The sequence below is a fragment of the Amblyomma americanum genome, chromosome 6, assembly GCF_052857255.1.
Source record: "Amblyomma americanum isolate KBUSLIRL-KWMA chromosome 6, ASM5285725v1, whole genome shotgun sequence".
NCBI classification, from domain to species: Eukaryota; Metazoa; Arthropoda; class Arachnida; order Ixodida; family Ixodidae; genus Amblyomma; species Amblyomma americanum.
Window position 1 is genome coordinate 28796772 of NC_135502.1, and position 24970 is coordinate 28821741.

The 24970-nt window shown below is 53.5% G+C and overlaps 1 protein-coding gene across 2 annotated transcripts in view; it reads left to right on the forward strand.

Annotated features, from left to right (window-relative positions):
* CdGAPr (GTPase-activating protein CdGAPr) overlaps positions 1-24970 on the forward strand; it is a 250190-nt gene that overhangs the window by 51639 nt on the left and 173581 nt on the right. Inside the window, exons 1-2 of one of the 2 annotated variants that reach the window (XM_077668885.1) lie at positions 12777-13296; positions 16084-16233. The gene's annotated coding sequence lies outside the window, so the exon portion shown is untranslated. Of the gene's footprint in view, positions 1-12776; positions 13297-16083; positions 16234-24970 lie in introns of those variants that run through there. The other variant, XM_077668884.1, reaches the window with a different exon arrangement.

Here is a 24970-nt window from a genome sequence, read left to right on the forward strand (position 1 = left end):
CGGGGGAGGTCACCGACCTCTTCGGGGCTCGCCGTGGGTGCTGCTGGAAGGGCTCTCATGCTGCCGCTCTCTGTTACTATGCCGCGGGTTCGGGTGGACCACTACGCGGACGTTTGTTTATTTATTGTTTTTCCCCTTTTTTCCCCGTCCAAGTCGAGGCCACCTCGTTAGCGCTCCGCCGCCGAGAACTGTGTGCGGGCGACCGAGAGAAAGCGAGAATAAGAAGCTTCTGCCTCGCGCTAGCAAGGAAGCGAGTAAGCTCGCGCGCGCGAGCCGCTGCTATGGCCACGAGCTGCGGCAAAGGCATAACATGGATGCCGCAGCAAGAGCAAAAAAAAAAAAAGAAAGAGGTAATGAAAGAAAGTGTGCTACTAGAAACGGGTGTCGTAAATCACGCTTCTGCTCATTTCGTCCTCTCAGCCCGCGCTCTCGAGACCTGCCGTCGCTGCCGGTGCTCTTCATTCCGGCTTTATTTTCTTTTTTGTATTTTTTTTCTTGGGCGAATCGTCGTTGCTCACGTGTTGCTTCTTGTCTTCTTCCGTACGTGCGTACGCTCGTGAGTGATGATTCCGCGCCGGCGGGCTGTTGCCGAGGTGCGGGGAAGAGTGAGGGAGAGGGCGGGGGGGGCGGGGCACACAGAGGAAAGAGCCGTGGGAAAGGAGGGCGAAGTCGTCGTTGTGCATCTCAACTCTTCTTGGAGCCGGAAGTGTCGAGGCGACTCGCTTTAGGAAGGCAGGGTGTGGACTCACCCACCCCGCCGCGTTCCGCGTCTGGCGGTTACGTTTAGTGGCGTTCAACGAAATCGATTCGTCTCCCGTACCACCTCTGTAACGAGGGAGAAGGGCGGGGCAGAAAAAGTGGATGCGCGCTCGCTCGGCCTGAGAGACCGGAAATGGAAAGGCGATCGCGTCGTTCTTTCCGCCCAAGTGATTTGGAGATGACATCGTTTTTGTTTTTGTTCTCTTTCTTCGTCTTGGCCGGTCTGCGCCGTGTGGTCAGTTGTGGCATCGTTGTCCATCCGATGGTATTATCCCAATCGGCTTTTGTCTGTGCGTAACGACTGAAGCGGGGGGGGGGGGGGGGGTTGGGTATCAAAACGATTCTGTTTGCTAGCGTCGGAGGGAGCCAGTGTCTGGTATCATTTAGTAGCTTGTTTCGCCGCTGTACTGCTCTCTTCCCCGACTCTTTGTGCGCGACTGGGACGCCACTGGCGTCGTCCCGACCTTTATGGCGTCGGCGGCAGGTTTTAGTTTATTCGCCTCCCTTGCCTTTCCTTTTCTTTGTGCTCTCTCTCTCTCTTTACAACAGTGCATGACGCCTGTTTTGTGTGTCCTTTCTTTTTTTTTTCGCGTCTGTGTCGGCGAGAGCACGGATACCCAAGGCTTGGGAATAGTTGATATTGCTACCCTTTTATTTGAACAGAAAATGACCATGCTTGTTGACATTCACCTGAGCGCACAGTGGGCTACCAGCCGGTTTGCCGGTGGGCTACTGGCATGGAGCTCCAGGAAGGTGGGCTGGAATTCCTAGGGCCAGCGGGCGCTTGTTTGAGACCCCTGCTCTGGATCGGTTGCGTACGCTTTCCGGATTCCCTTGCCAACCATAGCTTGTGGGGTGTCCGCCGCGGTGGCTCAGTGGTCATGGTGCTCGGCTGCTGACCCGAAAGACGCGGGTTGGATCCCGGCCGCGGTGGTCGCATTTCGATGGAGGCGAAAATGCTAGAGGCCCGTGTACTGTGCGATGTATGTGCACGTTAAAGAACCCCAGGTGGTCGAAATTACCGGAGCCCTTCTCTACGGCGTCCCTCATAGCCTGAGTCGCTTTGGGACGTTAAACCCTCATAAACGAAACCAATATCTCAATAACGTCTCAGCTATGCCTTCCAATATTTTTTACTCAGTCCTATCCCCAAAATCCAATCCAATCCAAAGTTCCCCACGAAGCGACAAAAAAAGCGGGAAGCACTTGTTGCTGATTAGTGCAAAACGTTCACGAATGCCGATTTTACGAAAAGGTTACCGTGTACCTACATCATGCATAGCATGCTCTGAACGTTGGCTAGTGGTTGGTTGCTGTTGGCGCCGCATATTTTCTTGGACTACGAACGGCATTAAAAGCCGGCGCCCTCCCCTCCTCCCTCTATACACACAAAAAGAAACAAGCACACGAAAGACGGTGGAGGACACATACTGCTGTCGAAGCTGAAACAAACTGCTACAGTATATATGGGGACACCCTTCTACTCGCGTTTGTCTTTCTTTCCCTCTTTTTTTTCCCGTCGTGGATACCTGCCAACTCTCCATTTTTGTTGACATTTTAATGACTTTTTGCTGACTCTTCTTGATGACTGACCCCTCACGCAACTCACAATCCTCCCTACTTTTATATATATATATATATATATATATATATATATATATATATATATATATATATATATATATATATATATATATATATATATATATATATATATATATATATATATATATATATATATATATATATATATATATATATGCAATGTAAAATGGTGGAGTAATAAAAACATTTGTGATTTCTGAACAGGTCCTGCTCATAGCTTTTTGGTACGCAAGCGTATCTCGTTCAGCGTTTTCGGTGGCCTCGTCGTAGAATAGCCGCAACGTCGGCCGCGGCGCCGCGCAGCCTTCGTGCATATTCTGGTGATGGTGTTGTGGGGTCTAGGCAGAGGCCAGACCCCATAAAGCATTAGGATGCTGCGCATTGGGTTGAAGGCATATATGCGAGAACCCGCGTGCAAGCTGGTAACTTACTGGGAACATAAAGCTGCCGGAGGTGATTTAAAATACTCCGAAACCACTGCTGGTGCGCCATATAACCCTCCCTCTCCCTTGCAACGGGCGAATTCGAATGTCGCCTTGCTTTTTATTTTATTTTATTGTATTTTACTGTAGTCGACGTGCGTGCGCTTTTCTGGGGTTGCACCTCCTTTCGGAGCAATGTCATCTAGACGCGCGCAGCGCACGACGGTGTTCCAGCGACGCAGTGATGTTCTGGAATAGAGGCGGGTGTGATGACCTCTCTGCGTGAGGACGATGCGGCGGGGCGGTGCTCTCTCCTATTTTTTCTTATTTTCCACCTGGGGATGGGTTGGCGGGAGCGGGGGGGACACGCTGCTAACAGACGTGGCGTGTAAGAGAGTGGCGCTGGCGGGTCGACCGCCTCACTCTTTAACTCGGCTGTAAAATAACGAGAACAAAAACAAACAAAACAAACCAACTGCGCGAATAAGCAAAAGAAACTGCTTCCACGTGATTTTAGTGAGAATGGCTAGTGGTTCTGCCTCCTTTCAGTGGGTCGGAAGACGTAGTTTTTCGTGTGATTATGCGCCACTTCTGTTCCAGAATGGCGACACGTATCGTCGGCCTTTACCCTCCGGCCTTTTCAACAAAGCTTATGCTGAGGCTATTTTTGCGGTTTTTTACGCGGTGAGGGAGAAATAAAACCTACGTACCGGGTACTTGCCCTGGCGCGCCTGGCGTACGCTTCTCGCAAGAATTTCGTATTGCGTAATTGGGCCATCTATGTTTTTCTGCCGCTCGCAATCGGCGATGATTTGCGCCTCGTTGCTCCCATACTTTACTAAGTTTCAGCATCCCGGAAGAAATTTTGAACAGAAACATATTTTCCGTGGTCTTGAATCATTTCCTAAATTAATCGATCGTACGCGTGCGTCCACCGTTCGAGTCTCCATGGAGTGCAGTAGTGTGCACGGGTATGCCACATGCAAGGCTGTCCGTTCCCCTCATTGTCTCGGAGCTTGTTTTCGTGGCCTGCGCCGTTCAATGCCAGACGCCGGCGGCGGATGTGCCACGTGCACACTCACATCCGCGGCCAGCGGTGCGTGGAGTCTCTTGGCACCAGACAGCGCGGACGGAAGAGAGCGGCCCCGCTGTCCCCGCTGTCACCGCAGCGCCGCTGCGTGACTCACTCGAGCCATGTGGCTGTCGCTCAAACGTGTAGTCGCCGTGTGGCGTTGTGGTGCGATTTTAAAGGGTTCGCGCGTTGCGTGTACTGGCCGTGTGCGCGAGGCAAAGCGTGCGTGCGTGAGGCGAAGCACTTCAGTGTCCACTGACCCATCGATGTTGACGAGTGAGGGGTCCGCGCACGCGTGAACGAGTTTCAGCTATGAGAGACGGAGCTGGGCTTGCGCTGGTGCGCGGCTACGTGGTAGTTGCTCCTTTAGTGCTGTCTTCGAGGGTAATTAATTAATTGACACCAAGTTGCCCTGTAATCTATCCTGACGTACGGAAGCACAAAAGCAGGGTGTATGTGCATGGCGCATATAGGCGGTCAAGGGGTCAAGGGAAGCGGTTTAATGAAAGGTGATTTAACGTAAGAATGTCGTGCAAAATATTTTTTTCACGCGTGCAATGCGTGATGGTAACCCCGCCCGGTTGCATAAGAAATACGGGAGGCAGCGTCTGTGGCGGAGGGAGAAGAGTAGAATGGGGGGTGTGGGGGGGGGGGGGGGGGGTGAGGGGGGGGCTACATTGTCTTTTTAGACCGCCCAATTGAGCAGCAGGCTGAAGTTAATTTCTTCCACGTTCATCGAGAGTTAGAATAAGTGGTCTGTGGGGGTTTAACGTCCCAAAGCGACTCAGGCTATGAGAGACGCCGTAGTGAAGGGCTCCGGAAATTTCGACCACCTGGGGTTCTTTAACGTGCGCTGACATTGCACAGTACACAGGCCTGTAGAATTTCGCCTCCATTAGAGTTAGAATAAGTGGGGCCCTATCGGTTAGGGGGAAAGAGGAATAGCGGGACGCCAGTGAGCATGCGTAGAACAATAATCCGAAGAACCTTATTGTGCGCATGCGCATTGGCGCCGTGCTATTCCTCTGTCGCCCCGGTGAATAAAGCTCTTCCATTCTACAGGTGAAGCGGTAGTGATTGCGACAGTCCCATGCACCAGAAGCGGCAAACAATTTTTGCTGCGCCGCCGAGCGTCCTTGTCTTTCGAAGAACGTCATGGCCTCGGGACTGGGGGCGCAAATTCGGTCGATGCCTTTGCGTAAACCGATTGACAAGACGTATAGGTCTTATCCCAGGTCACGATAAGTTACTCAACCGTCAGGCTAACGTGTCAGAGGATTAACCACGGATTCTAGCGAACTAAGGAGTGTAGCGAACCAATCGAGAAGAGAGGAGAGGTTTCTTTGAATAAATGATCAACAAATCGGCCTTATTCAATTATGACGTCCTGCTATGCACTCGGGAAATAGAAGAGAGGGGGGAGGATAAAGGAAAGAGGTGAGAGGGGACCGGCCGAATGTTTCTGAGCGCCGCGCTCGGAAACCGTCGTCACCCGCGCATTTCTGCGGCCGCGGCGTCATCGTGCCGTCTTGGGCTCCGGGCGGCCACCGCGCGTTGGTCCCTTTTTGCACGTCCCCCAGGAAACAGCAGCGCGTGGACGGCGTTACTGGAACTCCGGCAATCGGTGCGGCCGCTCCCGCTGTCAGCTGGCGACGACGGGAGAGCGCCAGCCCCGGCTCTTTCTCTGCGGCGGCTGCCGAGTTCCTCGAACCCTGCCGAGGGTGCTGCCCCGTCGTCGTGTGCTCCTGACTCGCGCGTGACGTGCGCGGCGGCGACGTCACAGGTCCCCCCGTCGACCGCCGCCGCGACGTTGTCCTCTTGGGTCCCACGTGTGCGTGCGTGCGTGCGTGGCGCGCTGTCGCGGACTCATTTCGAGTGGCGCGCGCTATTTTTGGCGGCCGGCGAGCTGGGGGGGGCCGCGCAGGCTTTTGCGTGGCGTTGTTCGTTTCAGGAAGCGTTGTTTACCCTGAGGGGGGGCTGCTGCGAGACACGAGAGGAAATGAAAAGCGCTGAGATTTCGTCCCCTGGTGCGTGTGGCACGACACTCGGGAAGTGTTTGAGGTGGCAATCCCCCCCCCCCCCCCCCCCCCCCCCCCAATCCTTCTTTTAGGGCAGCTTACAAAGTGGGAGGTAACTTTCAACTTGTCCGAGGTGTGCTTGCCTGCTTTCCTTCTCTCGTGTGTAGCAGCGATTACATACTTGGGGGGGGGATCAGCACTGGCCGGCTGCAGTCTTTCTTTTTTGCTTCCTTGTCCCTCTTTAACAAGAGCTGTTTGTACTTGGTGTAGCGCTCGGCTACCGATTTTCTTATTCCTCGCTATACAACGTGGACCATTTCAAGCAAGACCCTTCTGGCCATTATAATGCGTCACCTTATCCTAGCTCGGCACGTTAAACGGGCTCGATGGATTACCGCAACCTAATGGGAAAGACGGCACTTTCGCTGAGAACGCAGCTTTTCTAGGAAAGGTCCTAAAGTGAAGTACGGGTGTTCCTGTCACCGGCCGATTTTGCAAGCAAACTGAGGATAGCCAAAGAAAAATTTTTTTCGCGGATCACTGAAGCTAGGCTACATCGCCATTCACTTGAAGACGGTGATCACTGAGTCCTTACGGCCTTGACGTGACGGGTTTGAATCGAAATGGGACGAAAATTTTTCGATTTAATTTTGTCGGCAAAAAAAGGTTAATATTTTGCGACCGGACGAACAACAACAACCCGAAGGAGCCACATGATCGATTTTTACTAAGAACACAATTTGAACGAAGTTATACTCAACCTCCCGTTACAGCTGCCGTTCGGAAGCACGCACCGTTAGTATCTCTCTCAATCTCTCCCGCAGCCGTGAAGCGTTCTTCTATAGTTACTGGAGCGAGCCGTCACATTGAGAGCACTCATCGTTGGCGCAAATCGACTGCTGTACTACCTACCTGCCCACCGCTGCAGCAACAGGGCCGAGTGAGAAAAAGACTCGGGCGTGCGCGCTGAGATTTTAGATTTCGGCGGTCCCCGGTATCAGCGCGAGAGATCGAAGCTCAACGTCGCCCGCGGCCTGCCGTGCCGGTACGGAAGAGCTCCGACCACCTCTCCCCTCTTTTATACCCTCCTTCTCTCTCTCTCCCTCTCACGAAGCCTTGCCCACTCCACACTTAGTGATTCCCAGCCGCGGGAGAAGCGGTGTTGTTTGCGTGCTCAGCGACCGTATTTCACATGCCAGAAACACAGTTTCCCGAGCGGCATGAAGGGGGGGGGTGTCTCGACTCGACGGACTGGTCGGCCCGATTCGCGCGGCGTATCTAAATTTGATCGCCCTCTGTGTTCTGAAGATTAGCGGGAGATGAAGACGGCGGCATCTGATTTCATTTAGTGTTATCCGCTGCGCGACGCTTCCGTCTTCCCGTTCACGCGCCATCCGCCCCTCTTCTTTTTTTTTTTTCGGGGCAATGTTACGACGTGGCGCTCGCCGGAAGCGTGTGTCGTCGTTAAGAACGACTGGGGAACGTGCGCGGCAAGTCTGCTAACAGGTATCGGAAACGGACGACTGCGCGACCCGCACGGCCGCCGCCGGATCTGTAAAAGGTGTTGCAATTCGATCGGCACGAAATTTATGGCTGTCGGCCTCCCGGTCACGAGGTGGCGCTTCTTGATAGTTTTGTTTACCCCGTGACCTTATCTGAAGTGCTATGATTTGTGTGCTGCAATTCTTCTTCTGTTTATCCAGTTTAGGCGCCTTGAGCCGTACAGGCAGACGCGTCCCAAGCGGCGGCGCGCACTGATCAGCGACAGCAGAGCCGCCGAAAGACTTCGTGAGAAAGGCCGACACCGCTTCCTTACCGTCTCCCGTAATATCGCGGCTTCTTTTTGATGGAAGCGACAAGGTGTCTCCTCCCCACCGCCCTTATTTTGTTTTTGTTTCTTATTTCTCTATCTTTTACGTCTCCTTACTTTTGTTTTGTGTTTAATATTCTACGGGTTCCGCGTTCTCTGATGGTGACCGTTTCCGGAAATTCGGAGGTTGCAGAGGTCGAGACTGGACTCGGGGATTTGACAACGCTATCTACCATGGGATAACCAAGAAAGTGCAACTATCGCCACTCATCTGCCGTGTGGCGAAGTCCGATCAAGTCTCTCTTGAAGTGCTAGGCAAAGACTCGTCCTCTGCACACACACACACACACACACACACACACACACACACACACACACACGCACACGCACACGCACACGCACACACACACCGCATAAAGCGTTGCGAAGCACGCACACCGCATAAAGCGTTGCGAAGCACGCAGGGTTAGTTAGACTGAAGTTAAAACACGGAAAATGGCCCTGTGCAATAGAAATACACTGAAGAAGGATGGATAGCTGGGCGAGTTGGTAATATCCTGGAATCCTGCACTTGGAGCGATGGCTCCATAAACTTCAGTGTTAATACAAGCTTGTTGTTCTCATGTGGCTCTATCGGTGCATCTGGTTCCCGGGATGTCACTGCAGATGCGCTGGATAAAAATACTCGTCATCAAGACGCTGCGAGGCCCGTGTACTGTGCAATGTTAGTGCACGTTAAAGAACCCCAGGTGGTCGAAATTTCCGGAGCCCTCCGCTACGGCGTCCTTCATAGCCCGAGTCTCTTTGGGACCGGAAACCCCCATAAACTAAACTAAGATGGTTTGGTTTATGGGGGTTTAACGTCCCGAAGCGACTCAGGCTATGAGAGACGCCGTAGTGAAGGGCTCCGGGAATTTCGACCACCTGGGGTTCTTTACCGTGCACGGACATCGCACAGTACACGGGCCTCTAGAATTTCGCCTCCATCGAAATTCGACCGCCGCGGCCGGGATCGAACCCGCGTCTTTCGGGCCAGCAGCCGATCGCCATAACCACCACTCAGCCACCGCGGCGGCTCAGACTAAACTAAGACGCTGCGTTGCACGTTTGTATTTTTTTTCGGGCTCTGGGCGTGCATTGGGAGAATTTACTCGCATACAAGCATAACTTTGGGCACCGTGGAATTGAAATTTTATTCCAGTGCATATGTGTTGCCAATGTCCTATCGCGGCCAGAAACGGGCCGCTCGGATACGAGCGGAATTTACAGACGAGAGGCTTTTTTTTTTTTTGCTCCGGACTTCCGCTACAGTCGCATCTCGTCGTAACGAAACGGCTTATAACGGAGTAATGACGATTCCTCTTGGAAACTCGGTCAACACGCTATACCGCAAAGCTACGGCTATAACGAAGTAATCGCCGGGCCCCTTCGTTATAACGAGGTTCATTTTATATGATGGCATGCGGCCATATTTTCAACAGGTTGCATCGCGCTCAAACTGCTGGACGGAAATCAGACTGCACCGACGAGATGAGACTCTAGAAAACGCGTCGTCTCGCTGCTCCGAGCGATCGGAGACGTCCGCCGAACGTGCGTCAGATACCGGAGCCGACGTAGGCGTTGCTTTGCGAGAGCGAATTAAGTCGTCGCCAAGTCGCGCTTTTGAAGGTCTTCCTGTGGCCGCCTCGTTGGCGGACGGATTGCTGGAGTCCCAGAGCGAGCTTCCCCGCACGCCCAGAACTTTGACCGTGGCTCCGCAGTATGCCTTTTTGGAAGAAATTAGGTCCACTGCTGGCGCCCTCTGGCGGCTGGCACATGCGCGCGCTGTCCCAGCGTGGAGTCACGACCGGCTCACTGGGTCAGTGGACATTCATTCTCGATGTTATTAGGCGGTGGCGTCCTCCTACAAATTGACACAGTTATGCGCCTTTCTTTTTCTCAGAAACTAGCGGAAGATTCAGACTCCGTTGTGTTTTGAGGATAGAAAATGGGCATAACTGGTTCCCTGGGTCATTGGACTCCTCAAAAGCGCTTTGAGCTACCTGACGGTGGTGTCCAACTGCAGAAAACCGTTCTTTGGCAATGCTAAACCGCCAGCCATTTTTGTTTTCATGGTGTAGGCAACGTGCTCGTGACACGTACGTAATCATTGCTTTTTGGCAGGTGGAAAACAAGCTGTCGAATTGTATGTCAGAAGACCGTGGCTTCAAAAAAAATACACTGCAGGCACACACGGCATTCTGGGGCATATCTGTACTCTGTCACCAGTAGGGATTCCGGTAGGAGCCTCAGTTTGTTTGGAAGTTGCCGCAACTGCTCAGGGAATGCGTTGTTTGTTTTATTTTTTTGTGCGCGAGTTGTGCTTGCACATCGCAGTGAAAGACCGCCTCCTCTCCCTCCGCCATTCCGCTCCATGAGTGCGTGTCTGTGGCCGCTTTCGTTGTGACGTTCGTGTGCTTGCTTGTGTGCAAGGCAAAACCGGTCTGCTTTCTATACGTGTGCGCACTCTTGCCCGTATTTACGCACACTCCGTGCCATCTGGCTTTTCGTCTCTGGTTCGCGCATCCACCGTGCACGGTTCAGACCCCCTTACCAAGCCCACGGGTGCACTCCTTCAAGAAGAGATAGCGTGCATGTGCTGTGCTCCAAGAACCGTCACGACAGCGGCCTGTTGTCAATAAACATCGTGTGTGTCAATATTTTGTGTTTTGCTGTTGCAGGCCGCATCTCGTACAGTCGTCCGCACACCTGTCCAGAGCGCTCGAACAGCGCACTCTGTTGCTTATTTATGACAGTCGCCGCTGCTTGGCGGGTCCGATATAGCTTTAAAAGTCGTGAGGAGTAAACCGTGGTCCATGGGAATGTGCTTGCATGGTAAGGTCTTGTTTAGAGCCTTAGGCCACTCGTAATTGATGTCAATGTACTCCCCGGTGCGCCGTTCCGGCTCTCTGTAGGCAGGTGTGTGGACGACTGTACGAATCTTGCTTGTGAAACACTTTAACAACGTCACGGTCGCATTCACGTCGTTTGGAGCTGCCAAAAGGAGGCCATAATGAAGCAGTTTCCTCGAAAACGGCCAACTGGTGCCGGTAGCTCAGCGCATGTAACCGATACTACTTAGTCGTTTTCTCCAGAGTTAGCACTGCACGCTTCGTGTTTGATTTAGCCCGTGAACGAACTTCCTTTGTTTTAATGAAAATCAAATGTTGTTTGCCCTCTCAAGGCGGAAAGGAGCTGTGAAATTTACGGTCTAGCTGTCTCGGCTCCATATCCAATTAGGTGAGACCGCGAACATAATTGGTGAGGTGGCGTAAACTATACCGCGGTGATTGTGGCGTCATAAATCGCTTGATTTGATCTTCTTGCTACGGGTTCCTGCGTAGGTGCAGATTATAACGATTTGGCAGTGTCTGACAGCGACTCCCGGAATTAATCTTGAAGACCAATTTCTGAGCCGTATACGAGGGCGAGTCAAATGAAACTCAGCCTACCCACCCCGCGCAATAATGGTTCGGTCCATTATATGCGAGGCATACGCCTAGCAAACAGGCATCTCTCATTTACGAAGTGACACGCTGGTGTGAGGATAAATGTTCTTCAATGTTCTCATACACTGGGTTGAACACGGTTGCGTGACATAATGGACGCTCCAAAAGTTGAACAGCGTGGTGTCGTGAGGTTTTTGACAGGTGAAGGTGTTTCCTGGGTAGGAATTAGTCGCTGTATGGCTGCCGTACGTGTACGGTGAACGTTGCATTTCATTGGCCACTGTGGAGCGTTGGAGCAAACGGTTCAAAGAAGGACGTGAAAATTGCAAAGACGATCCAAGGCCGGGCCAAAGCCACCGTGCAATCACCCCCAACACAACTGCAAAGGTTGATGAGCTGATTAGACAAAAACGGAGGATAAGCATCGATCAACTGGCAGAGCGTGTGAACACCAGTCATGGTTCGCTTCACACCGCAGTTCATGCCCATCTCAGTTATCGGTTGCGACTTACACGTTTTCGGGCAATCGAAAAAAAATAAACGGCTCGTGGGAACCAGACTTGTGTCAGACGATGACGTGAAAGAATCAGTCAGACTTTTTGAAGCAGCAACCCAATGAGTTGTATGAGACGGGAATCACGCGACTTGTTAGTCATTGGCACAAATTTCTAAATGCTCATGGAGACTACTGTTAAATAAAGTACCCCTTGTGTCATATATTCGCATTGGCTCGATTTCATTTGACTGTCCCTCGTACATAGAATACCGTGAAGTTAAACCGGAAAACGGAAGGATTGTAACATTTCCAGGGTGCTGATGGCGAGAAACGAAGCGTGGCGTTACCCTTATATCACGCAATTCGACAGTCTGGAAAAGACCCGCATGATGTGGCACACGTGCTAATTTTTGCTCTTTTTTCTATTATTTCTCTTCATTTTGCGTCCATGATCACGCATGACAGACATTGGGAGTACGTCGAACGTGCTACTTCCGACCCTGTACGGGTCCTGGGCACTGTGAATACCGCCTCGTCTGCTTGCGCCCATGAGCGTAAAATAATAAAACAAAAGTAAATAAACGGCAGGTGGCATTCCACCTGCTGACGCGCGCAGCAGCGCAGCGCGCGAGATGCTTGTCCGGTCAAAAATAGGGCGCACTCCACATCCCGTTCCTTCCTTTTTTCTTTCTTTCTATTTTTACCGGCATAACAAAAAATATACGCCGGGTATTCGCTAGGGTGATGTATAGTACACACTGGGCTTCAGGGGCGCGACGGAGACGGTCGCGCGCTGTATCGTCGAGCGCGTTCTTCTCGCCTCCCACGCCTCAAGAATAGGAGCCTGACTGTACGGGCGGCCTTTGGAAGCTCCGCGAGCCGCCTCCTAACCCCCCGCTGAGCGCGCGCGCGGGGTGAGGGTTATGAGAGCAGGTCAGCTGCGCGAGCCGGGCGCCCACGGGCGATTCGAGCCGAGAGGATGCCGATCGGGGCTCCCGATTGCGCCAGCCTCCCCGCCGCCCTCGGCGCCGCCCGCTTCCCCCGTTTTGTTCCCTGGGGAGGAGAGGAGCAGTCGCTCGCTCCGGTCCGCGCGCGGAGGAAGTCGAGTCGCGCCGCTGCCGCCGCCGCCTCGACTGCGCGCCGGCGTCTTGTAGCGCCGCTCGCTGCGTCGTGCCTCCGTCCTTCTTTTTCACGTGCGTCAAGTCGTCGACGCCGGCTCCTCTGTCGGGCTCCCTTTGAAGAAAGGCTTCTTCGCCAGCCGAGCACGCCGTCGTGTCCCGCGCCGCAGTCTGCGCGCTTTTGTTACTCGAGCTTGAGAGGAGTCGGGCTCCGCGACTGAGCTCCTTGTCCTCCCTGGGATTGCCGCCAAAAATCGTCCGTGTGTATGTGCGTGCTCGTCTCCAGAAGCTGAAGAGTTTTCTGGGTGTGTGCTGGTGGTGTCGTCGTCCTCCAGTCAATCAGGTGCGGCGTGTGATTGCTGGTGCGCCGCACCGGCTGTCGCCGGGTGATTGGTGCTCGACGAAGTTGTGCTCGACTTACCGCCGCCGCCCACGGCGTCTCGGCCGCGCACGCGACCAGGTGGAACCTAACGGCCCGGCGGGTTTTCTTTCTGATCAACACGTGTGGGTTGGTGCTCCCCCTTTTGTTTGCTGCGTTTGCTTCCTGTTCGCGGACTTGTGCTTTGTTCAGCTGCTTTTGCTTGGCGCCCCCACGCCGGATGCACGTTGTGGGTGGCAAGTTGGAAGCCGTAGGGTAACCGGATTGGGGCGGCTTTTGTTTGGGGTGCGAAGCGATGGGGTAGTTTTGAAGTGGCCAGTCTAGTCGCCTTGGGTGGTGTCTTTAAGCAGCCATTACCATTCGGCTTGCATTCTTCCTAGGTTGACTTGATGTTATACGGTCGTGGTTTCTTAGCGTGAGTCGAAGTGAATTCATATGTGAGGCCCTTTTACGCGAGATGTCACATTTACTGGTAACATTCATCAAGGTACGTGTTAGTGAGGCAGCTGTATACTAATTTAAAAACAGACTCGTTTGTTAGGACTTAACTATGGTTCTCTGGGGATCTGCAGAGCGTAGTCGAACGTTACTGACACGTCTTCATTCGGCCGCGTCTCTCGTTCGTCTCATTCGGAACGGCCTCCTCGAAGCTTGGTATTTTCGCAGCGTGATGCCGTGGCTTGGATAGTTGAGAGGTTCCGAGTTCGAATGCGGACGCGCCTCGTGATGACGTGGATTGTGCACAGGAACGTCAAGTATCCTGCGCCGGGTTTCCACGTTTCTCTGAGTCTCGGTGGGACGAATGTGCAGCTGGCATACGTTACAACGATGTTCTTTGTTGCCATTTCTGGTTATCACTCATCTGTACAGCGTTAGCTCTAGTACAGTGGTGTCATCATCAGGCTGATGATGTTGATGACAGTGGTATACCCTGTTACAAGCACACAACTTTAGGCCTTATGTGCATATATTCTCACGAATGGATCATGTGCCTTTCGCCTGCTCCAAGAAGGCAACTTTTGTTCGGTTCAAAGGAAAATTAAATGTGCAAATTCTCTGTGCTTCACTGAAATGATAGTTCATTTTTCCCTGTGTTCCGTCTACGCTTTGTGTGCTTCGGTTCTTTGCGCTGACACTGATCTCTACATGTATACTCCTGTGCCAAATCCAAGGCTTGCACATCGCAGGCTGATCACTGGAATAACACAGAAAAAAGCCGCTTTGTATTGAATTCAAAGAAATCTACATATGGGACCCCGCGTGTACATTGGATGTAACTAGGACTTCATGCGTTTCAACGTGTATTTACCGATTACTCAATGCATGCGTATTTGCCTTACTGGCTGCTGCTTCAAAATGAGTCGTTGAATTTCATCTTGCCCAACCTGCATAGCGTTATCACATATGTGGATCTGAGTTTTCCGTCTGCTGAAGTTTGCAGTCTGGTCCATGTATCAGTTTCGTGGCTTGTTTGTTCTTGGCCTAATTAGTTTCAGTGCTGTCGCGTCCTGGCACACGGGCTCTAAAGAGCACCACTATTTCCAGCGCCGCAATGGAGATAGGTGATTGGGTGGGCATATTTTATTTTGCTCCTTCACCCACTCTCGTCAGCGTAATGGAGCGGGACTCCATTGTGCTATTGTGCGTTCGGGGAACAGTTGAAAGGCGGGCCTACACGGAATCATCGTCCCTAGCTTAGAAGTCGTTAAGCCAGCCACTTGAAATAATGATGTTGCCCCTTTTCGGGTCATGCTGAGAGCGCTTAACGTGACATTTGTGAGCGCGGAATCTTATCCACGGTACGTAACACACGCGGATTTCATTATTGCGCGCTTTATTTTTTGTCGCTGAAACCGTGAAAGGAAACTTTGCGCAGTGCAGTGGTCGCCGTTGGCGTCTACTGACTAGATATCTGAGAACGCGTTTCTTTATTGCGCATCAGCCTACAGCCTTAGTGAAGGCCGCTTTGAAACTGCTTACAACCATGATTACCGTTGCCATTTGCGCTCTGGTTTAGAACTGTCAGACATGGGTAACGCTGTGCTGGGGACAGTGCTGTGTGAACACCCACATAGAAAGAAGCCAATCAGGCCTCTCCGTCCCCCCTCCCCCTTACTCCCCCGTCGCCTTTTGACAGCGCTTCCTAAATTTGAAGACAATGTTGAGGGCGAGCGCACTTCTTTTTTTCACGCTTCCTCTGCCTTGTATGCATTGCGATAGAGATATATGTTTGGAATCAGAGGACATGTGTTAGAGGCCGATGACAGCAGCGCTGAAGTAACCCCATTGAGGTTTCTTCCGCTGCTGCGTGTGGGTGTAGCAGTTTCGTCTGCTCGGCTGATTTCGGCGTGAGCTGTAAGTTGGATAGGAACTGTTGAAGCGTTCAGTGGATAAGAAACGAGCTTTGCATTGCGGTCTGATACCGACGTTACCTCTTCGGAGCGAGACACTTTTGAAGCTCCGTGGGCGTCACGCGCTCAACATTTGAAAAAAAAATTAAAAAGGAGACAAAAACACTGGCGTGTGGCATACTGTAGCCGGATGCAACTAAAGAACGAAGCTGCTTTTGCCCGTCAAAGGACCCCCTTCCAGCCAATGGCGTCGGCCGATTCTAATGATCCTGCGAGCGTGACAGTGCGGGAGTGGCAGATGAAAGGGAATAGTCCCCTTCCTCCATAGTAGTGGATGGTGTCTTCCATGCATTGTCACGCCGCTCCCTGCGTTGTCTAGCTAGCAGATTCGTGAGAATCGGCCGACGCCATTGGCTGGAAGGGGGTCCTTTGACGGGCAAAAGCAGCTTCGGTCTTGAGCTGTACCCGACTATAGCTATACAACTGGTGGGCGATCGAGTTACGCGCGAAGTCGTGACCTAACGGCATTATCGCCATTCCTCTTCTCCTCTCCCCCGCAACTCAGGTTCTCGGCGGCCGGCATGACACTGCGCAGTCTCTGGGGATGCCGACAGGCGCAGCGGCCTACCAGGGTGCGCACACCGACACGTCTTGCAATGGACTACCCCTGAGCGACAGCAGCAGCAGGCGTAGGCGACTCTCCTAGCGCATCGAAGTGAGTAGCGGCCGGTTCGTGCGAACCCGGTCGGCGACGCCACCCGGCCTTCCTTGATTTGCGCATCGCGTGCATGCACGTGTTGTCGCTTTTTATTTTCAGTTTGGGGCCTCTTGTTTCCGCTGCGTGTCTGCTGTGAATCCTGTAAATAGGCAGGCTACTCGTGTGGGATATAGATGTATTTAATGAGGCACCAAATATTCCATTGATGAGAGTGCCGAACGTCTAACTAGATCTACTACAAAAGAGGCATGTCCGTGTCGCTTCAGTGACGTACACTTGGAAAGCGTGAACTTAGCCGACTTTTATACAAAATGTCGCGATAAAGCTCACTGCTTTGATGCGATGTGGCCTTTGCTACAGAAGTGGTAGCTGTAGTAGATATCTTGCCGTCTACCGCTGCGAAAATACGTGTGAAGAGTTCACTTTGAAATGGGCAAGTGCTGGCATGCAGTTAACGCGTTTGGTGATCTCTCATATCGTACGCGGCAGTGGCTTATCTTATACGCACCGCGAACTAATTGCGACTTCTGGAAGCCTCGGTGACTTCCAGCTGAGGTGGGGGGGGGGGGGGGGGGGAGAGGAAAATGAAAGGATGATCTGAGAAGCTGAAATTATCAGTGTGCTGGAGACAAATACTAAAAAGTGTGAGAGACGCGGCGAATCGGGCCTACTCCATTTTCGTGTACCACGTTCTGTGGGTCGTCATAATTCACCCGCGTGTGTGTGTGTGTACAACTGCTATCTGCGCTTCTTTGGGTCGACGGAGATCGCGGGCGGCCATAAATCATTCTCCAAAGCTTCGGCCAGAGAGAAAGAGCCGCCTTCTTTCTTTTTCACTCTTTGCCGAGTCCCTTTTTTTCTCCCCCTTCTGTTTTATAACCGCGGAACATCGGGGTCAGCTCAGCATCAGATCGGACTCTTTCTCCCCCCCGCTGGGTTCTCTCAGGCGCGCTCATCAGCGCGTTTTGTCTTCTATGGCCGTTTTTTCTTTGTTTTTCTTTTATGTCCCCTTGGCGTTGTTGGTCGCGCAGCGCGGGGGGCTTCAAATAACGCTACTCTCCCGTCGTTCTGCCTTCTCATTCCGAAGTTAACAGAAAATGAATACAGAGTGGCTTCGCGGGTAAAGCGTAGTACGACCCTCGAACCACGGTCGCTTTTTTTCTTCGTATCTTTCAATTTCTCTCCTCTGAGAAGCGATTTCACGTATATCTGGCGGTTTTCCTCGTGCACCGGCCGCGCGTCCTGTCGTGCTATACAGGCGTGTAACTGCGCGGCAGAGAGACAGCAGCAGCTCGGTGGGTGGGTTGTGTGCTCGAGAGAAGCGAGCGCGGTTGCGGCCCGCGGCATTAAACGTGCTCGATTCGGGCGACCCCCTCCCCCCGCTCGGGAACTTCGCGGTGGCACCCGTGGCTACACGCAGAGGTGAACTCTGCGCTTTTCCCCTTCCACCCCCCGCGCGCTGCTTTCTCTTATCGTGGGATTCGCGGCAGTCCGCGACAGCAGCCACCAACGAAACGGGACGTGTTCGTCGGCGGCCGGTTTCTTTTTTTTTTTTGTTCCGAAAGTGGCTTCGATGTAGCGCGTCGAGCGGAGTTCGGCCTATGGTGTGGCCTTTTTTTGTGTGTGCGTTATTTTCCTCTTTGCTGGTGGTCGTACGTTCGTACGGGCCCTCGCCGCTGACCCGATTCTGATGTCTTGTCCGCTTCCTTATCGGCGGCGTCCCCGTCTTCGCTTCTCAGTCCGCGCGCCCTTATATATGTACGTACTACACCGCTACACACACGTTTGCGCACGCCGTATCCGAAACAAGCACGAGGCGTTGCTCCTGCTGTCTTCTGACCCTGCCTCGGAAGGTCGTGGAGATTGGGAGTGGGATGGGTAGATGTGTGTTCGCGCCGGCGTGGTTAACCACAGCTACAGAGGCATCGCAGAAAGGGCTCTCCGGCCTCGCTTGCCGCCCGGCGATCCGCTGTTATTTTCGCCAAACCCCGTTTTCTTTTCTCATTCCGTGTCCTTTGCTTCACCGCTTGGAATCGGGCTGTTTGCGGAGCGCGTACATTTCGGTCGCCCCGTTTTTCTCCCCGCATTGGAAGCCTCTGCAGAGGCGGCAGATCTGGCGCCTCTGCGGATCGCGCGAGATCGCGGCGTGTGATATATAAGTCGTCGTGTCGCACTCTCCCTGGGTTCGGCAGCGTCCATTTTACTGATTGCTTCGGTACACTCGCAGTCTGCTAGTCCCGATGCCCGACTTGATCTTGGAGCTGGGGTTCTCGTTGGACTGGCCGCCCGTGCCGCGCCGATCGTGTGTAGCATGTTGTCGCGACTTGGTACCGAGCCTAATATACTGCGCGGGTTTCAGCAGGACGTGTAAGGAAATCGGCGAGGCACCGTGCAGCCCGTCGAGTCGTCCAAGAAATACTAACAACACCCGAGTTCGCAGTTCGTTTCTGCAGCATGTCTCTTTAGCGAAAGAAGACCGAAAGCGAACCCCTTCGCTTCTGTATGGATGAAAGTAAATATTAATTGCTGTTATCATTGCTGATCGGAGGGGCGCCCATGAACACAGTGACGCGCTGGCATTTATCCTGAAGTGCTCTTTCACGAAGGGCATGTTCTGATGTAGCTAAAAAGCTGATTTTCCGTTCAATGGCCGTCTGTTCTGTAGCGCATTTGTTCTCGCATTGAGGCAAGGGAATAGTTAAGGCGTCCTTGTGCAGCTGCTTTTCCTTTCCCTGTTAGATGGTCACAAGCTGAGTTTGCAGTCCCGTTGGTTGGCACAGTCGTGACATCACCCGCCACTTTTATGCCTAGTACCCAGGAGAACATTGTGTGGTCATCGCCTGGTAGCAGGAGGTTGGTACACGAAGTGGGCGCAGGTGGCCTGCATCATAGTCATGGGCGTTATTTTTATCGGCCTTGAAGGTCTGTTGTACTGGAGCCTCTCGTTTTTATGGTACAAGTCGAGCCACTTACAATGGACGCAGATATAACGAACGCTCGTTTATTGCGAAGGAGTGCGGTGCTACCGTCAAAAAATGCATTGAGGCATTAATGGCAACTCGTCTCGGATACAACGAACAACTGTGGCCCACGCCACTCGGTTGTGGCTGACGAGGAGGCAGCGTAAACATCGCCCCAGTAACTGAAAAACTCGCGCTTACATCTTAGCGCGGCAAATTAAAAAGCGTCTCTCAACCGCAGCGACACCACCCGGAAGGAACATGTCGAGCGAGAAAAGCAAGACAAAGGTGGCATTGAAACTGCAGGTAACCGCCGGTCAAGCGCGCGCCGATGACCTGTAAGGACAATCATAGCCTGCGTGTGCGTTGTCTGGGAGAAGCACCGCAGAGTGGAAGCAGAAGCGTGTTGGGCGCGAGACTGCGGCAGCGCCGAAAGTAGAGACAATGCGCATGATTGGGGATCAACTAGCGGCAGCTACTTTGAATGTTTGAATGCCTCGCAGTCCATGCTGGTCAAGCGGTATGCGACGCCTGGCCCCAGTCGGCTTCACCATCTGTGCTTCTATACCAACGTGCAGGCAGATAGCGGACAGTGCAACTGATGCATTCTTTGCGCACCTGCGCTACGTAACTGTCGCCGCTGCATAGGCCCAAGAACGATAGATGACGCTGTCAAAGACACCGTGTTGAGGCGCATGTAGATTTCTGTCAACGCGTCGTCGATGCATAAGTTCGCCGGATGTTCCCTCAGATGACTACGTTCGCGCGAACTACAACATCGCAGAACCGTGCCCTGATGAAGCCGTTGTGCGCAAAGGACAAGCGCTCCCCATGCTGTTAGGAGTCCGGTCGTATGGCCTACTTGCCACGAGCTGCCGTGGATGCTTAAACCACGATTAGTTTTATCCCGTCCCTAAAGCAGATTTTCGGCCGCAAGGATTTATTACTTCGGCGAGAAGAACGTAACTGCCTTGGAGAGCCCGAAAAGCGCCGTGGTAGGACCTGCTGTAAAGAAATAGCCGCGCATGATGCAGTTTTTAATGAGAAAACGCCGCTGTTGGCGGACTTTTGTTGGCTGTAACGCAGGGAGTCCGTTTACATCGAACGTCGGATACAACGAACGCAATCCGCGTGACTGCCAGGTTCGTTATGAGTGTACTCGAGTGTATTTTCTTTTTGTATATCGTGGCGCGGGCGCAACAGAACCGGTTCCGCCAGGCTTTTAAAAGCAACAGCAGTGTTCGTTGGAGTTTTTTAAAATGTCCATCAGGGCTTCGTTCAACCCTAGCGGACCCGCATTGTGAACGTTGAAGCGTTCAGGCTAATGGATGCAGACGGGTCGGAGCCCGCATGCACGTAACCGGCCTCTCGAACGACGTGGACCAAACGAGACAAAACGCTCCAGACCGCCGCTGCTGCCATGTCATACGATGCTTCCTTCCATCACGAGGACGGACGGATCGCCATAGCGTTGCGCAGGCATATCTCCCTCGCCCCCCTCTTTCCTCCTCTAGCGCCCCGCTACTCTCCGATCCTTCGTGTGTGTTTCGACAGCCGGTTCGGTTGTTCCGGAACCCGTTCTTTTCGAGGGAGGAGTGGTTTTGTGTGCGTCCGTGTTTCTCGCGGGGCGCGCCGCTCCCGCGTGCGTGCGTGTGTTTGCGCTCGCGAAGCATAAAGGGGGGCTCGTTGCCGTCGTTACCGTCGTCGTCGTCTTGCGCCGTGTCCGCTCTGGTTTGCTCGGGTGCGTGCGTATCTGAATAGAGCCGCGGGTGTGCCCCCCCCCCCCCCCGCTCCCCCCTTCCATCGTTCTCCGTGCGTTCCACGTCTCGACGGACCGGTCGCCCTCTCCGTCGTCCACAGTTGTCGCCTTTGTCAGCTCTGGGAGGGCGCAAGAAAAAATAATGGATTCAAGGCGGGTGTGTAGATGGAAGCAGGGTGTAGAAGGGGGGAGGTGGGGCGCCCTTTGTTGCGCCAACGCGTATGCGCAACGGTCGCGCCGCGTCCTGTCTCTTCGCGAGCGGCCGCCTGTCTTTGTGGGACGTTGGGCCGTGCCCCCGGGGCGCGACGCGAACCAGCGCTCGTCGTCCTCTCCGCGCATGCGCTCGTGCGCGAACGAGTACGAGCGCGACGGTTCAAGAAAAGAAAGGGTCGGTGGCTCGGTCGGCGTGCCCTTCCGCGTGTCTCAATGCGCGCGGATCAGCCATACACGTTGAATTTCTCCGAGACGCCCGCCTATACGGCGCTTCGTTTTCTCAAGCTCCGACGTGTCCCGGCTGGAATTCTTTTTTAAAACCCTTTCCTCTGTTTAATGTTATTCGTTGAGCAATTTCTATTCTCTCTTCTATAATTTTCGCTCCTTTTTCATCCGTCCCAACATACGAGTAATTAGGTAAATCGCGGTTACTGACCACGTCCGAAGAGGGGTCGACGTTTCAGAACCGCGTACGAGTTCCTTGTTCACGTAAGGAACCCACGTACGCCTTCTCCCCGTCCTGTGCCTGACGAGACAAATCTGTCGTCGAAACCTTGGTTCGGCCCAAACGCATACTATTTGTCTTCGTTAGGTGGGGCACGCTACGGTATTGAACCGTAATAAAGGTCATAGAGGTCATCCCCTCCATGCATGCTCGTGGGAGGTTTGCGTGCTGCTTAAGTTTGTTGTTTACCTTTCAGTTATTTTTTCCGTACATCGCTGCGGGCGCGCCGCACTGTAGTCTGATTTGTCCGCACCCTATTTCAGGAAGAATTCAGTATCTTATGATTTTGGGCGCAGCATCGGCAAGGCCGCCAAAGCGCCCTTTGTTTTTTTTTTTTATCTCTTTCATTCGCCCTCACTGGGGTCATTTGTTTTTGATCGTTGCTGCCCTCTGACAGTGCAGGAGTGAAGATTAGTGGTGGGCAATGCCTCTCGTAATGATTGGGACGGGACGGTTTTCTTTTGCGAACGGAGCCATTCTTGCCTGTGTACACACAACAAAGAATAAGTTCAGAGGGTGTTCACGCTGTCACGGCATCGACAGCAGGTAGGCATCGCCTCGAAATCGTCGCTGCAAAGCGATGGGGAAGGACTCAGCTGACCAACGCAGGCGGCGCTCGGTCGCAATCGACATTTGCGCGTCACGCGCATTGTGCGTCTTTGTCGCTAAACTAAAGTGCGATTTCTTAACGGCGTGGTGGTACGGAGGTTTTGTACACTTCTGCGTGCCTTGTTGCTGTCACTTGTTCTCGCGTTCTTCTGATATGAACTCGGAACTAACAGAGCGTGTTCTATTCACGGTATACTGGAACGATATTCAGCCGCCTCACTGAGAGCGCGAGTGGAGGGGAAGCCGTGACGTCACTTGGCCGACACCGTCCGGATGGCACGCAAAGGGCTTTGGCTGTCCCATTAACGGTTGGCTCACTGTGAAGCAGGCTCGCATGGGCGGGAGGGGCCCACGAACGGGATCTCTGCACCTCCTGTTGCCATCGCCATCTCTTATTGGGCGTCGAGCAGCGGCCATTGTGCAGCTCCCAACTTAACCCTGGACTTCTCGCACGCATTGCGTAACCCCCCCCCCCCCCCCCCCCCCAATTCTTAGCATATATGCGGCTGCACCCGCGGCAGACACACGTAACACCTTTGCAGTGGCTTTATTCAACCTTGCCTCGCCTATTTTCCGAGGCGCGTAATGGGGCACAGTCTTATCGGGTTGCAAATAGCCGCGCCTATTCAGCGTAGCCGGCCTTCGACGCTGTGCGTGTTGTACGGTTGGCTGCGTCGCATACTCGAGCCTATTATGTCTTTTCTGCATCTCGTATAAGTATTTGTATGTGTGTGTGTGTGTGTGTATGCGCGGCGCGTCAAGATCTGGGCCCCATTCTGTGGCCGTCGCCCGGGGAGACAGGTAGCGGAGCCGGGGTGACCCCGCGAATCTTTCTGCCGCGCGTGCGCGTGTTCAGGCGGGCAGAGTGCGCGCTGGCGCTCCACATTCGTGGCCCGGCCGTCTCGCATGGGGTGTCGCGCCCAAGGGGGAAAGTGCCGTAATTGCGGCCGGCGAGATCTGCACTGTTTTGTGACGACCGGCGTTGCTCACTTCCAGGCCCCGGCTTTGGCTCGGCGGAGAGGGATGCCGCAGGGGGCACTGCACCAGCTGCGACTCGGGCCGTGAGACTGGCCCGCATAGCTTGGTATTCGCGGCCGCTTTGGGGGCACCTGCACGCAATGATGGGAGCCACTCGGGGACAGCTGCCTCGTGACTGCATACTTACTTCTCGGCTTCTGGCGTTGTCCCGGCGGCGGGCAGGTGTCGGAAACGACCGCCGTGCGCGCGCGAAGTTTGATGGAGATCTTGGCACGTTTCGCGCGCCCCTGCCACAAGTTGGCGCGCCGCTGGTGATGTGGCCTCTCGTTGTGGGACTCACGCGTCTATAATTGCGGTGGCATTTGTAGGTGTTGTACACTTCTATATATATTTATGCAGTGTGTGAAGCGTCGAATGTTCGACGGAACGCGGTCAGCTTGCACTTAATAGCGCCGTATAGGCAACGAAGGCTTCATGACCGAGGTTTAGCCGTCGTATATTGCCCAGTGCTGTCCTTTGGTTCGGGCTGTCTCTGTTGGAAAGCTGCGTGCCTGTGGGGTAAGCTCGTTTCTCGCTTGCGCGGTGCGTAGCCGTGTGAACGCGGTGTGTAGTTTGTTACACAACGGTCCTCGCTTCAGCTCGCCTCGCTCGGCTTCGTTGCACGCGCGAGCCGAGTCGTGCATGCAGCGCTGCCCAGTTGCATTGCGTGTTCAGGGCGCCGCGCTTGGTGGGCAGCAAGCTGCTTCCGGGATCCGCGTCTCGGGCTGTTCTGAAAGGGTTACTCTGATCACGATATGTTGTGTCGAGTGTCGGAGCAGCACACACACGCGTAGACCAGAAGTTGGCCGAGCAGTTGCGCCTCTTATCGTGATTCCCTTAGCTGCCCCGATAGCGTCTTTCGCTCGCCGAGACTGGGCCAACATATTGTAGTTTGTAAATTCGTGACGTCTGTAATGTAGGCGACACACCACGGGCCGTCTTCCAGGCGAGGTACTCTCGGCGACAAAAGTTTCCAGGGCGCGCGAGAAGCCACCTAAGCGCACGTGCGACTTTGACCTGCGAAAGCGTGGGTTCAAGCTACCGGCTAATATCGAGCTATCGGCTTCGGTTGCCTCTCAAGCGCCATGAAACTTTTGTCCCGGATAGTACAGCCCCCGTCAAAAGTATACAGCCCAAGGGGTTAGCTTCTAAGCTGCTTAGCGCAGCTTCCTAGCACATCTAGCAGTCCGAAGCTTGGGAGGATTCCTCTTTCGAGAGAGTACGGCCGCTGAGGATTCATAACGAGGTGTACAGCAGGCCCCACAAGCAAACCCCTTGGACCAGTCGAGGGGAGTGTACATGCTTTTAGATTTTGCTGGCACTTGGTGCTACCTGTTGAAGCGTTTACAGGCCTGAAAAGTTTACCGGGGTGATTTTAGCGTCAGGCGCGCTCTCGCGTACACCCCCGCTTACATTTAGTTTCCCGGCGCTCAATGCACCTGAGAGGTTAAGGTTTTTCGTTGGTGCTTTCATACTTCTATAGCATCGGCAGTACGGTGTCGCGAAAACTGGTCCCCATGCATTTGTTTCCCTTCGCTAGTCCTGCTACCCAAGTCGCCTACTTTTGCGTATTATTGCTGCGAAACACCAGCGCTTTTGATCATCGCTAGTAGTGTAGTGCCTGAGTTGTGTTTAGCGCTTAGTTGTTAATATAGAATACGAAAGGACAAC